Consider the following 14,449-nt stretch of genomic DNA (forward strand, 5'->3'; position numbering starts at 1 on the left):
TTAATTGAGCACATGCTATGTTTCAGAGCCTGTTTTAAATAGTTTATAGACAACATTGCATTTAATTCTCTCCACAAAATTATGATGTGGATACTATTTTGATCTCCATTTTATAAATGTGAAATACAAGGTTTAGAAGCCCCACTGTAAGGGGTCCACTGGATTATGAAGAGCAAAGCATTCTTAACCACTGATTTCAGCAAGGAAGAGAAAATGTTATAAGAAGGAATTTAGTTCAGTTTTTTTTTCCACCTAGCACAGCACTTGGCAGGTATTTAATAAATGTTGGATAAAGCACACTGAAGTTTTAAGTTATGTTTTATTAAGGATTGGGTGCATGGAAATGCTGTAGAGCACAGGGGAGTCTTCAGAGGATAAAGCAGATGATGCTAAAGAATGAAAGGAAACAGCAGAGTCAAGTGAAAAATAATCTATGTATGAGCATGGATAGACATGGCATCTTTGTGTAGAAAGAGAAATACCTCATCATTATTGCTTCATCAGATTTTGAACTTCAGAAATCAGTAGAGAAATTTAAGATAATAATGGCCATGAAAGCCAAGGAAAGTGGTTTATTCCTAAAGTTCATATATGTCTTGCAATTATCTATTTCAAAATGTTTCAAATATAGAGTTTCTAATACTGTAAAATCACACAAATGTCAACTGTAAGTTACTGAAATAAAGTGGATAATGTGTGAATTACTTTGGTGTATTTGTGTGTGCATGCATGGGTGTGTGCATGCCTGGGTGTGTGCATGCATGGGGGTGTGTGCATGAAGAATCATATTGAATTATTAAATGTCAAAATAACTTCATCAAAATTGTTGGATAATGGGCTTGGGGTATAGCTCAGCTGGTAGAGTGCTTGCCTCGCATGCACGAGGGCCTGGGTTCGATCCCCAGCACCATACACACACTCACGCTGGATACCAATAACGATTATTGGATATATGCACAATTTCCTTAATATGTGGAAAAGTAAATATATGGGTAATTGCTTTTATTTCAAATGTACATACATATTTAGCTTTATTGAGTTTCTACTATGTTCCTGATATGGAACAAAATGGCTCCAGGATGTCTTCATATTTTTTAAATGAAAAAAAATTGAATCTTGTAGTTACAGTTTGTTAACCTTTTAAAAATATCAACCCTAGAAACATTTACCTTTATTATTTTTCTCTAATTGGAGAAATTTTATATCTTCTTCTTTAAATGAATATAAATTTCTGACAAATGTCTTCCAAATGCTAGACAAAATATTTTGCAACCCAAAGTAGTACGCATTATGTTTATTGTTAGATTTTCAGGTGTTGAGTAGAAAATGTACTATATCTTACATTTTCTTTGAATTTTGAAAAGAAAGTGATAGTATGTCTTCAATTTTTTTTGTACTGTGGATTGAATCCAGGGACAGCTTGACCGCTTAGCCATATTTCCAGCTGATTCTTATATTTTATTGGAGACAGGGTCTTGCTAAGTTGCTTAGGGCCTCACCAAGTTGCTGAGGCTGGCTTTGAACTCACGATCCTCCTGCCTCAGCCTCCTGAGTCACTGGGATTACAGACATGAGCCACAGGTCTGGCTATCTCCAAATCTTAAATTATAATCCTAAAATACCTATATTTTTAGTTTGAAAAAGGAATCTGTTCAAGTACAGAAGCTGTATCTTCTAAGACAATGGACTTCATTCACAGACTGAATTTGACAGTGTACTCTTCATGCATTTATTGAAATATTACATCAATATCCATTAATATGTAAATTAACACATGTTCATTAAATCTTTTTAAGTTAAAAAAACTTACATAGGAACATGTAGAGACAAACCTACCTAAGGAACATTAGTGGTTATTTCTAGAAAAATAGTGGTCCCAGGAAATAGCAGTAATCTAGGTCAGAATTTTGAAAATATTGCTAACTAACATAAAAACATAGTCCCCTTCACTACATGCTCCTTCATGTGTATTCCCTAACTCCTCAATAGAACCATCAGCCTTCCCTGTTTTCCAAAATGGAAACCTCAAGCTGTCCTAAGTCCTCGGTCTCTCTTCTCAGCCAATTATATGCAAAGTCTGTCAATTCAACTTCTGAAAACTGATGATATTCATTTCCTTCTCCATCCTTCCTTGATTCAGTGCCCATCTCCCAGCTCAGACTTCTGCAGGAGTCATTACAGCTGTCCCTCTGTCTGGTCCACTCTCCTCTTTTTAAAGTCCTCACTGCACCTATGCTCCAAACCTGACCTGTCTTTTTCACACAGACACCTTTTAAGTCTCTCTACTATCAAAAACATCTGAACCATTCTTGTATGGAATTGTTGTATAGAGACTCTTGGATTCTGCACTGGTCTTTCCAGATCCAAGCATTAATGAAAAAAAATGATATCAGTTTTACTAGACATTTTCACTAAAATTTTCTTATGAATGCATTATTGTTAAATATTTAGAATTGCTCCAAATATAGTCTTAAATTCCTTTAGAAATATTTGTACATACAATATAGTGTTTTGTGTGTGTGTGTGTGTGTGTATATATATATATATATATATATATATATATATATATATATATAACATATATGTATATATTTACATTTTATTTTATTTGGGGGGAAGAAGTATGCTTTCAACCTTAATAATACTGCAAAGATGTTCATCTTATTAGGCTGCAAAAAATGTGCCCTAAATATCCTAGTTTATAATTCAGTAAAGTGCTTGGAGGAGGCACAGTGGGAATGATGAATGGTAAAGATGGGATTATTACTCAAGTCTCATTTGTGACAGTTGACTTCCGTGATATTTATCTTACATTTTTCTTTTGGGCCGTGTGTGTGAGTGTAATACACTTTATATATTAGCATTGGTCCATCTATTATTATATTGGCAGCAGGAGATTTTCATTGATTAGTTTCTCTCTATTTGCTTTTTCTTTCTCTAAACCTTCATGCTGTAATGCAGAAGATTTATTTTCAATGATTTATTAAAATGTAATTCTAAGGTGACTCCTTATCAAGGAAGTAATCTGTAGGCTATCTTTGTTTAAACTTGCAACCTGCTTTGTCAAGGAAAACTGCCTATGAAATTTTCATTATAATAGACAGCTTTTCATAATGAATGAAAAACAGCTATTATGATTGAAAACAAATTGCTCTGAAACATATTCTTTGAAACAATGTGCTGCTTAATTGTATTTTGGAGGAGGGGGAGGCTAAGGCAATTCTATTTAATTGGTTACATTTTTCAGTTCTATAAATTAATTTGCACTACCCAATATCACTTAATTTTTCCCTAGGAAAGCTTTTGCTTGCCCTAGCAATATTATAACTGCTAATTCAATTACACTGAAATTGTTTAATAGAAAATATAATTGCTTATTCATACAGAATACCCATTAAAGGAGTGCAAAAGCGTGAACCCGAGGGTTACTGCATATTAATACTTTGGGAATAAAGATGGGAATGTTGTGCAGAGAAGGTGCTGGCTGATCTTTAATTGTTCATCACCTGCCTCCAAAATAATATGAATGGACCCAAACTAAATGACCACTCATTACAAGTTTCAATTTAGGAGCTTGGCTGGGGTCAGCAGATTGCTTATGCTGATCGCAATGATTTGAAGTTGTGATTACCATAAGCAATTTAAATTTTATTGATCTCCCCTTCTGAAAGTTGTAATTGAGCATAGATGTTGGACCCAGAGCTCTCCAAACTAAATTGTGCTCTGAAGCCCTTGCTGGATTCCTGCAAGAATCAATAAGCAGTCAGTCACATTAACAATGAAATAGGTCCATTAACATACGGTGCTATTGGTGAAACTTTATTTAGGAAGGGTGTTAGTTCACTTCATTGTTTTATCAATGGATCTTGGCTGTACAAGGAAAAGTATTGCTTTAATATGTGTAATAAGCTTGTATGGAAATGAAATTATATATTATAAATATATGGAAGATGACTAGGTAGACAGTTGAATCCTTATATGAGAGTCATTGTGATTCATATCATCATTTTACTGTAAACAGAGGTTTTATACGACTGGAATTGCAGCTTGCCTGCTGCAGTGCTTTGCAGTAATTCGGAATTTTTATTCCTCTTTATTAGATACAAGGTTTCCCTCCATCAAGGTTAAGTACATCTTGAAGTCTCCATGTTCAGTGGTAAGTAGTGGCTTGTTAGGGAAGCTATACAACCTACCCTGCTGAGCCAGGGACAAAAAGCTGGGAATTCTAACAGAAATCTACGAAGTTCTAAGCAAGTTGGGTCTGTATTTAGTACCCAGAGCACTATTGGGCCTTGTTAACGACTCTGGCCTACTTATTATTATCAAATTATTCAATATTTTAAACTATAGGAATCTATTAAAACTTTATGACAGATAGGACATTAGGCCTAAGATTTGTGAATTTTAAGGATGGTTAAATAAACTAAGTGTTTCTTTTTTAAAAATTAATTAATCATTTGCTTTTTTCACATCATTATCTTGGCAACCTCTTGTTATTCTGTGAGTTCCAGGGTGTCAAGATGACCTACTGCGTGAGGTTCTTCAACTTGGTACAAGGTGTTAAAGGAGGAAGAAAGTGGGATCAAAAACCTCTCTGGCCAAATTTTTACTGCTCAATGAACTTGGATCAACAATACCTCTCTCTTTGTATAGCTTCGTTATAGTTGATCATCTCCTTGGAGAGCTCCGGGTCGTGGACTCTGCAGTACCTTATTAAGAATTAATTTAATCATAGTACAGATGGCCAAGTTTTAATTTCAGATCTCACTTACTGACATTGTTTAGTTCAGCGGAGTAACAAATGACCAGGAGGTGGGAACAGAATGTCAGATCAAGAGCCAGGGAGTAAGAAAAAGAATATTATAGGATCTAGAATATGGTTCAAGTATTTACTAGAATATTGCTGAGAATCCTTCTGAAACTTGGCTTCTCAACAATATTCTTTGCCTCAATGATCTTGAAGATACACATAAAACTCATCAGGAATTTTATTTCAAATTTGGTCTTAGGTTATAAGTCTCTCTTTATAGGGAAGCCATACATGGGAGCTTTGCTTAAAGGATTTAAATCAGGAATAATGACCCAGAGAACTATGGAAGAGGAATATTCTATATTTCTATATGAATGCTATATTTTAAAGCCACTTATACAAAGAAAAGATTAATGGATTGGAAATGTTACTTACTCTCTCTATGCCTCAGTTTCCTCAGTTACATAATGATAATAGAAGATACTTTGTACATGGGGTTGATGTGGGAATTAAATGAGATAATTCATGCACAGAATTTAGTTTGTGCCTTGAACAAAATGAACTTGCAATAAAGATTGGTTATTAGTAGGATGACCCAGATCCAGGTTTCCCAGGATAGATATGGTTTCTTCTTAATAGTGAGCCTGAACAATGGTTTGGATGAAAAATGGAATGTCCACCTTGGCTATTATCATTCAGCAAAGTGGTAAGGAAGATCATGGCAGAGCAATAATCTAAGGGAGGAATCAGAAATTGAGAACCTGTGGTTGGTGGGAGGATTTGAGTTCAAGGTGAGGTGAGGTGGGCTTTCCAGAACACAGACAGGTCTAGACAAAATGTTAGTTGATAAATATCTTCTCTTACATGCCCTTACCTTCTTCTTAGGGATTCTGCCCCCTTGGCCTGTTTTGCACAAGTGCTCTCCTTGTCTGTGAATGGTTCTTGCAGTGCGTGAGCTTGCCTAGGGTTCCCAGAGGTGACATCTAATCAAGCTCAATGCTTTTGGAGAAGCATTTCATATTCTGGTTGGTGGTGTTGTTAATAACCTTCATGGAATTGCTCCTGACCCATTTTCTATGTTCTATCATAAACAATTTCACATTTAAACTTAGACTAAATTGCAATAGCTTTGCTTTTTAAAATAAGTGTTTATTGAGTGGATGATTAAATGAATGAAGGCTCATTGGTGTATTTGCGTTTTAATCAGTGTCAAATGTTAACCTTAACAAACTATTCTTAAAAGGTAACTTTTAGGTTCTATAGCTGGCCATCAAAGGAGGACTATAAAACAAGAAGCTTTCTGGGTATCTCTTAAGTTATATGGTATTGGTGATTTTTTGACCTTTTTGCATAGTTGAAACAATTTAAGAGAGAGTTCAGAGGAAGATGGAGGATGAGTGAAGTGGATGTTGAACAAATTAACTAAAAATCAAACAACATAGAAAACATAAAGTAATAGGAAAAACATAAAGAAAATAAAACTACATTGCTTTGGGGCAACTTGGCTAAAGCTACAAGAATAATGTGTTATTTCAATCAATGAGAATATTGAAAAAGAGTGCTCATGGAAAAAAACAAAACACATTATATTATCATTGACCTTGTTTACACTCAGACTTCCTAGGTTATGGATGGTATTAATGATGCAAATTATTCATCCCTGGTCACCCTGAATGGTAAGGGAATTTGAGTTTGTTATTTTTGAGCAGTCAGCTTAAGTTATTATTCTATTTTACTTGACTTCTGAATTCTTTTTCTCAGATTTTACTAAGGCGTTTCACTCTAAATATTTTCTCAGATATACAATCGGAACGGTTTCCAAGCACATGTTACACTAAAACTTCCCTGCCAAAGGAGATCTTTCATACCCCTCTGATGTTTGAAAGCTTGCCAATTTATTATCCAGTTGACATTTTACTTTGATACTAGCAATATAAAAACTCTCTAGGAAAAATAGACTCTTTGGACAATAGAGTCTGTTTTTATATAAGTAGGAGAGATGAGAAGGAATTTGAAGCTATGAGAAAAAATAATCTCGGCTCTTCTTGTGAAATCATGTGCTTTCCTTGCTTTCCAATCATTAACAAGAACAGAATATTAAACATATATGTCTCAGTTATCTCACAAGAATGTTGACAGAATAATTGAAGTATCCTGTGCCCAGAGCAACTGCCCCAAACAATCAGTTGTTTGGGATGGTTATGACCTTAAAGGCACTGTTATTGCTTTAATACTGCGTAATCCCCAATCACCTTCTAATCTTATTTGGTTTACCAAGATGATTAATTGGCTGGCAATAGCTATTTCTAACAATAAAATATTACAGGGAATTCTGGATATGCTTTGTTTCATGAGACTTGGGGACACGTTAAGCTTGTTTTTCCAAGGACTTGCCACACAGGTTGTTAAGATGTAGGACTCCAAACTGGAAGCTAAAGTATAACCAGTCGTCACTGGTATCTCCTGCCTCATCTAGAAAGGCCATTTCATCATTAAAAGTTACTTGGGATACTGCATCTTTGGAATAGATATATGGATATCTTTAATTTTCTAGGTGTTTTTACCTTTCACAGGCATTTTGCATCAGTTCAATGATCAGTTCCACTCAAGTGTCTTAGAAGAACAGGGTGCATATCATATCTTCATCAGTTTTTCTCATCTGTTAAATAAATATAAGATAAAAAAGTAAACAGAAAAAGTAAAAAGGTGCCAAGTATAGTGATACACACCTGTAATCACAGTCACTCTGGAGGCTGAGGCAGGAAGATTACAAGTTTTAGGCTAGTCTGGGCTATTTAGTGATAATTTGCCTCAAAATAAAAATAGTGGAGGGTATACCTAGTACTTGCCTGGCATGTGTGGGGACGCAGTTCAATCTCTAATACTGCAAAAAATTTTAAAAAAGTAAAAATATTACTTTTATCAGGTCACAGTGGTCTATGGAGCCTTCCAGTCCTCAGACCAAGACCTTTTCAATGACATAGTTTATACAGTATTTGTATCCTTGAGTCACACAAAACAAGCATATAAAATAAAATAATGTACCAATGAATTATTTTACAAGTCTTTTGAAAACGATCTTTTAAAAAAATGTGTAAATACAGCAGTATGAGGGTACATTAAAAGATGTCTCCAAAGAAAGAGGTGGAACAAAATATCCTTGCTGAAAGTAAAATCCTGAAAAATTCTTAAAACCCATCTTGTTAAACTAATGAAGAATACTGGCAGAAGTTGTTCAGGATACAGATTGTTATGGCTTGTATGTGAGGCATCCCCCAAAAGCTCATATGTGAGACAATACAAGACGGTTCAGAGGAGAAATGATTGGGTTGTGAGAGTCTTAACCCAATCAGTGATTTAATTCCCTGGTAGGGATTAACGGAGTGGTGACTGAAGTGGTAGAGTGTGGCTGGAGGAGGTGGGAATCAGGCGTGGCTTTGGGTATATATTTTTATCTGGTGACTGGAGTCTCTCTCTCTCTCTTTTCTGATCAAGATGTGAGCTGCTTCCCTCTGCCACACTCTCCCACCATGATATTCAGCCTCACCTCTAGTCTGGAGAAATGGAGCCAGCCTTCTATGGACTAATACCTCTGAAACTCTGAGCCCTCAAATTCACCTCTACAATTGTTCTGGTCATATCTTTTAGTTACAGCAGCAAAAACACAGGTGTAAGCCCATTATTTGTTAATTATCTTAATTTGATTCTTTTGTGATGGTAGGATAGGCATCATTTTCATTTTATGTATTTATTTATTTATTTTTGGTACAAGGAATTGAAAACAGGGGTGCTTGACCACTGAGTCACACCCCATCCCTTTATATTTTTTATTTTGAGACAGGGTCTTGGTAAGTTGCTTAGGGTCTTGATAAGTTGCTTAGATCCTCACTACGTTGCTGAGGCTGACTTTGAACTTGCCATTCTCCTGCCTCAGCTTCTCAAGTTGCTGGAATTACAGGTGTGTGCACTGAGGCACTCAGCATCATCTTCACTTTATAAAAGTAGCAACAACAACAAAAAAAGTAAAAGATAAACCTGAAAATAACACTCATCTCTTTGATCTCTAGATGTGGTAGTGTTTCTATTACAATTTAGGAAAGTGCAACTAGATTTCAGTCCACTTAGGATAAAGCTTTGCCACTCCTTTGCTTCCTTTGTGAATGATAACTGCCCAATCTCATATATTCACCATAGACTAATGTGTGTAATTTCTCCATTCTCTAATTCCCTCCCCCAAAGCAACTTCATTTTTACATGTTTGATCTATATTCTAAAATTATCTTATTTTGGGGAAATTAAACAAAACGATATGTAGAAAATGGAAAGAACAATATGGCTCACTTCTCCCCCTGCTCATTCCCAACACAATTTTTTTTTCCTTAAGAAAAAGAAGTTGGCACTAATTTTAAAAGCCTTGTGGAGGAATTTTTGTGAGGTGGTACATGCTCTGTTTAACTTAAATATAAGCGAGCCAGATTGACCTTAAAAATATTTTCCTGTTACACACAGTTTCCATGTTGATCGTATGAAGCATCAGTATAAATTTGGAGGCTCTACACTTGCTTTCTTCTTTTCTTCTATGAGAAGCATGGAGAATAGGACACAACTCAACAATAAGCCTGCTATATTGTCTAAATACCTCTACTCTGCTCCCGCTTCATTCTGAGTAATTACTATAACACAAATTAAAAAGAAAGATTATATGTAATTTTTAAAATACACGTCTCAAATTTCAAAGCATCTTTTCTCTGGCAATAGGAAGTCATAATGTGCAAAGTTCTACTGGCTCTAGTGTCCTCACCTTTAAATACCACAGGGCATGGTTATTGAGGACCATATTTATTGCTCAGTGTCACATGCCTATCAATTCAGAAGGACAAGACAGTAGGATCTCAAGTTCGAGGACACCCTCAGCAACTTAGCAAGGTCCTAAGTAACTTAGTGAGACCCTGGCTCAAAATAAAGGTTAAAAAGGGCTGGGGCTGTAGCTCAAGTAGTAAAAGCTCCTCTGAGTTCAATTTCCAGTCAAAAAAAAAAAAAAAAAATGGAAGAAGTAGAAAAGTCAGGTTTGGACTTGGTGGGCCTGGGTTGAAATGCAAGTTTGCTAATTTTATTATTTACTGTGTAAATAATGTGAGCAAGTTACTCATCTGTGAAGTTGATATAAAAATATATTTCTTTTATAAGTCATAAAATTATGCAAAAAATATATGTAAAAGTACTCCTCAGACTTGGACACAATGAATGTTCAACACTAGTTATTATGAAACACTTAATGTACTAGGAACACAAAAGAATGTTCCTCTCACTGCATTTTTCTTTTCCCCTCCTGCCTTAGTATTATTGAATGTCACTGATCGGAATGGCTTCCAAGATTCATCTTTCTTCTTTTCTCTGACAGGTAGCAGCTAGAGAAAAATTTTCTGTTGTCTTTCTTCCTTTGAAAGAAATGGGTAGTTTTTCTGGTGAAAAAATGATTTCTTTACCTTCACTTTGATTTAGTTTCAGATAATAATGTGATTTAAAATTCAAATCTAAGAGCTCATAATAATAATTAGCCAAGAGCTGTGTGTATTTTGCTAGAGGGTAAGTGTAAAGTCCAAATCAACAAGTTATTGATTGTTGGACTTATATTTTAGAATAAGGCAAGGGAACCCTTCACGAACAATGTAGTATTCCCTGGTTTCCTGTACTACACACTCACCCATATGACTGCGGCATTCAACCTCAAGATCTCAGCACCTTAACGTAACAGTTGTGTTTTCCATTCACCAGAGAGGTCAACATTCTTGGTCGGTATAAGGCTTTATGTGGTAGTTCTCACAACTAAGGTCCTTTTATTTTGAAGACCCTCGTGTCCTGGGATTTCACAGTCTTTTATGATGTATGTGACAGAATTAAAGAAATGATCAGATAATCTCTACACATAAAGACAGGGGAACTCTGAAAGAATACTCCTTTTTAAATATTAATCTGAATATATTCTATGAGACCACATCTTCTCTTCTCCTGTGAATGTTTATCTAATACTGCTGTCCTCTGCCTTGTATAAACCCAGAACAACAAATTAGAAATACAGTTGTCCTCAGTGTTGGTTCCAGGACCCCCAAAGACACCAAAACTTACAGATGCTCAAGTTCCTTATGCAAAACAGTGAAGTATTTGCGTGTAACCTATGCATATCCTCCTACATACTTTAAATCATCTCCACGTTCCTTATAATACCTAAGACAATGTAAATGCTATGTTAATAGTTATTATGCTATACTGTCTAGGGAATAATAACAAGAATAGGAGGCCTGAATATGTTTAGTACAGACATAATTTTTTTTTCTGGATACTTTTTGATCCACGGTTGGTTGAATACATGGCTACAGAGGTCTGACTGTACTGTACTTCTGTACCTACATGGCCTCTTGATAATCAAGTATGTGTGCCCAGGTGTGAGACTAAAAATTGAACAATGGTGAGTTGAGGGACGGTGGTTGGACAGGGAGGAAAATCTTCACTGACCTATGGGAGATTGTGATAAGTGACTCCTTTTAAAACTCAAAACAATTATAAAAAGCAAGGTAAAGAACATGAAATTAGGGGCTGGGGATGTGGTTCAAGCAGTAGCGCGCTCGCCTGGCATGCGCGCGGCCCGGGTTCGATCCTCAGCACCACATACAAACAAAGATGTTGTATCCGCCAAAAACTAAAAAATATCAAAAAAGTTCGCTCTCTCTCTCTCTCTCACCTCTCTCTTTAAAAAAAAAAAAAAAAAGAGAACATGAAATTATTTTTTACATTCACTTTTACTCTGAAGGCCCTACACTTTATAGTAGGTCCTACCTACAGATTCATCCTACCCTTAAAGGAGTCCACAAAATAAAAGGACTTTAGTTGTGAGAACCATCACGTGAAGCTTTATACCAACCAAAAAATGTTGAACTCTCTCATGAATGGAAAATACAACAACTATTATGCTGAGGTGCTGAGACTTTGAGGTTGAATGAATGGTACAGTCATATGGGTGAGTACCTTTGCATAGGAATCCAGGGAATGCTACATTGTTCATGAAGTCTCCCTAACCAGATTCATCCTACCCACATTCTGAAGGCCTAAGCTTAAATGTTCAAAATGACTGGAGATATCAGTACACACAGTTATGATGGGCTTTGTTGCCAGCTCTTCTCTATCTGTACAGCCCTTCAATCTCTGTTCTTGCAGCTCCTCTTTCTCTCTTTGTGTATGGCTAATGGCTCTCCTACTTTTCTTGTTTTTAACTTTTCAGTTCTATCTGAATGTAAGAATGAATACCCACTTAATGGAAATGTTTGTGCATTTTAAAAATCTTGGTTATTTATATATTCAAGATTAATATGTGTAATAAACTAATTTCTATAGTCATTACTTTTTTTAAAAAGACACACTATTTCTGATTTCTGCTCACTTTCATTGACAAGTGGTCCCAGGAACATACTGGTAGAAGGCTGGAAAATGTAGTGAAAGAGATGAAATGGTTTGTGTATGACTTAGGACCATTGTCCCACCATGTCTGTCATACAGTTCTGGAATCTTTAAACAGTTGGTGAGCTCAAGCACAATTCTGATGAAAAGCAAAGGATTCCACTGAGTGCAACTGGACTTTGGTGTAACACTTTTATAAGGAATAGTTATTATGAAACCAAGGGAAACTTGAGCCAACCCTATAGCTTCACTTGCTTAGTCACTTGCTTTTCTTACCAATTTTAGAGGTCACCTAGCTGAGCAGTGTACCCCATTAGCTTTGCTTAGACAACACTTCTGACACACAAGTCATGATGGTAATGGTTGTCTAAGTTGGTTTCCAGAAACATGAAGGTATCTCAGATTTGTTTGAAACCACCAATCTTTCACTTCGACCACACAGGGGCATGTTTGATGTCAGTGGGCTGAAAAGCCACCTTCAGAGCATGCTAAATGCTGCATTTTCTGAACATGTGTTCTATGAAGAACCCTGAAGTTTGGTTAGGCGCTTCTAGACTACCAGTTGCTTCACTTTTCCTTACTTGCAATCACTTTTCTCCATGTTGTGAGAACCAATACATGAAGCCTTATACCAACCCCAAATTCTCAGATCTCTCTGCTTCTTTACCTCAAAAATACCCCTGAACTTCCTTGGAGAAGCAGATTTGAGTTGCTCTCTAGCCTTCACACACTTTGATGCCTGGTGAAAACACTTGCAAGACTTATTTCAGTGATTGGCATACTGCATCTCAGGAAAAATGAGTCTGGTTTGGTAACAATTATTGAAATTTGGCTATGATGAAGACATTAATTCAGTTTACTCTTGTCACCTCATCTAAAATTCATAAACTTGATTTAAGAAAAGTTTTGATATCACACTGAAGAAGAAAAGCTTGCTTTTAAAGAAGCTATTAAATATGAATCACTTGAATGAAAGAAAGCTGGTCTGTGATGGCTACTACAGAGGGTATTGTTTATATTAACATAGGACAAAATGAGAGGTGACAGCAATCTACAAGAATCCTAATTGCATGCATTTTTCCTCTGGATGGGAACCAGTAACAAAGATAAAGCAGAAGTTCAATACTTATCTCTCTAGTTTTCTATTAACATACATCCTCTCTGTCAGACATTAAAAGGTATGCCCATCCTGAAATCTTGATCATCAAATATCTTGGTATTTCCTATTTTCTTAAATATTTCACATTCTCCACAATTTGATAGCAATGAGGACAAACCAGTTAAATATCAAATTTATTTTTTATCTATTATTTATTTATTTTTTGGTACTGGGATTGAACTTAGTGGCTCTCAACCACTGAGCCATGTCCCCAGCCAATTTTTATATTTTATTTAGAGGCAGGCTCTCACTAAGTTGCTTAGGATCTCACTGTGTTGCTGAGGCTGGTTTTGAAATCGTGATCCTCCTGCCTCAGCCTCCTGAGCCGCTGGGATTACAGGTGTGTGCCACTGTGGCTGGCAGTTAGATACCCACCTTCCAACAATCCCAGTTCTATGTAATTTGTAAAAGGCAGTCTGAATCTGATAAAATTTGTAGTGGAGGCAAATGGCATTCGTGAATGCCTACTTCTCCTATTAAAATAAAAAAAAATTTTTTTGAGTTGTTTTGATTCAAATCCAGGAGCTTTTGGCAATCTCTAACTTTGTGTAGTGATTTTCACTAGAAGGTAAATGTAGCACCACTTTTGGAGCTGTGTCAGATGCACTGCATGAAAGGCAAGATGGTGCTCCTGGACTACAGCTGACATGTGTGGCAATTTGTGGTACAAAAATGCAGAGTATAATTCAGACAACTTTTGAGTGTTTATTGAAGTTGGTAGGCAAAAATATCTCCCTCAACAGTACATTAGCATTTTCTTGTTTATGCCAGCTGATCTTTTTGAATTGGGTTGCCTGAACCACCACATCCAATATATACATTTAGCATGTATATTTAAATGTTTCCTTTCAAAACAGAACTAAACTTCATATTATACCTAACATATTCTGAATAAAACAAAAAAAAAAAATAGTGAAACTATAGCCTTCCCCCCCCCCCCCAGATATTTAGGAATCCCAAGGACTCACAAGAATAATACTGAGAGGATCAAGTGTATTTTTATTATAAAGAATGTCACCTATTCCACTTTTAAAAAGTTCTTTTATATCATTAATAATTTTATATTCCATAATTGTTCACCTTAGGCA

At 35.9% G+C, this 14,449-nt stretch overlaps 1 non-coding gene across 1 annotated transcript; it reads left to right on the forward strand.

Moving 5' to 3' along the window:
- The first annotated feature begins 840 nt into the window (after positions 1 to 840).
- Positions 841 to 913, forward strand: Trnaa-cgc (transfer RNA alanine (anticodon CGC)). The gene has a single exon. It is a non-coding gene; the product is annotated as a tRNA-Ala (tRNA).
- The last annotated feature ends 13,536 nt before the right edge of the window (positions 914 to 14,449 follow it).

The sequence above is a fragment of the Callospermophilus lateralis genome, chromosome 4 (assembly GCF_048772815.1).
Source record: "Callospermophilus lateralis isolate mCalLat2 chromosome 4, mCalLat2.hap1, whole genome shotgun sequence".
Taxonomy (NCBI): domain Eukaryota; kingdom Metazoa; phylum Chordata; class Mammalia; order Rodentia; family Sciuridae; genus Callospermophilus; species Callospermophilus lateralis.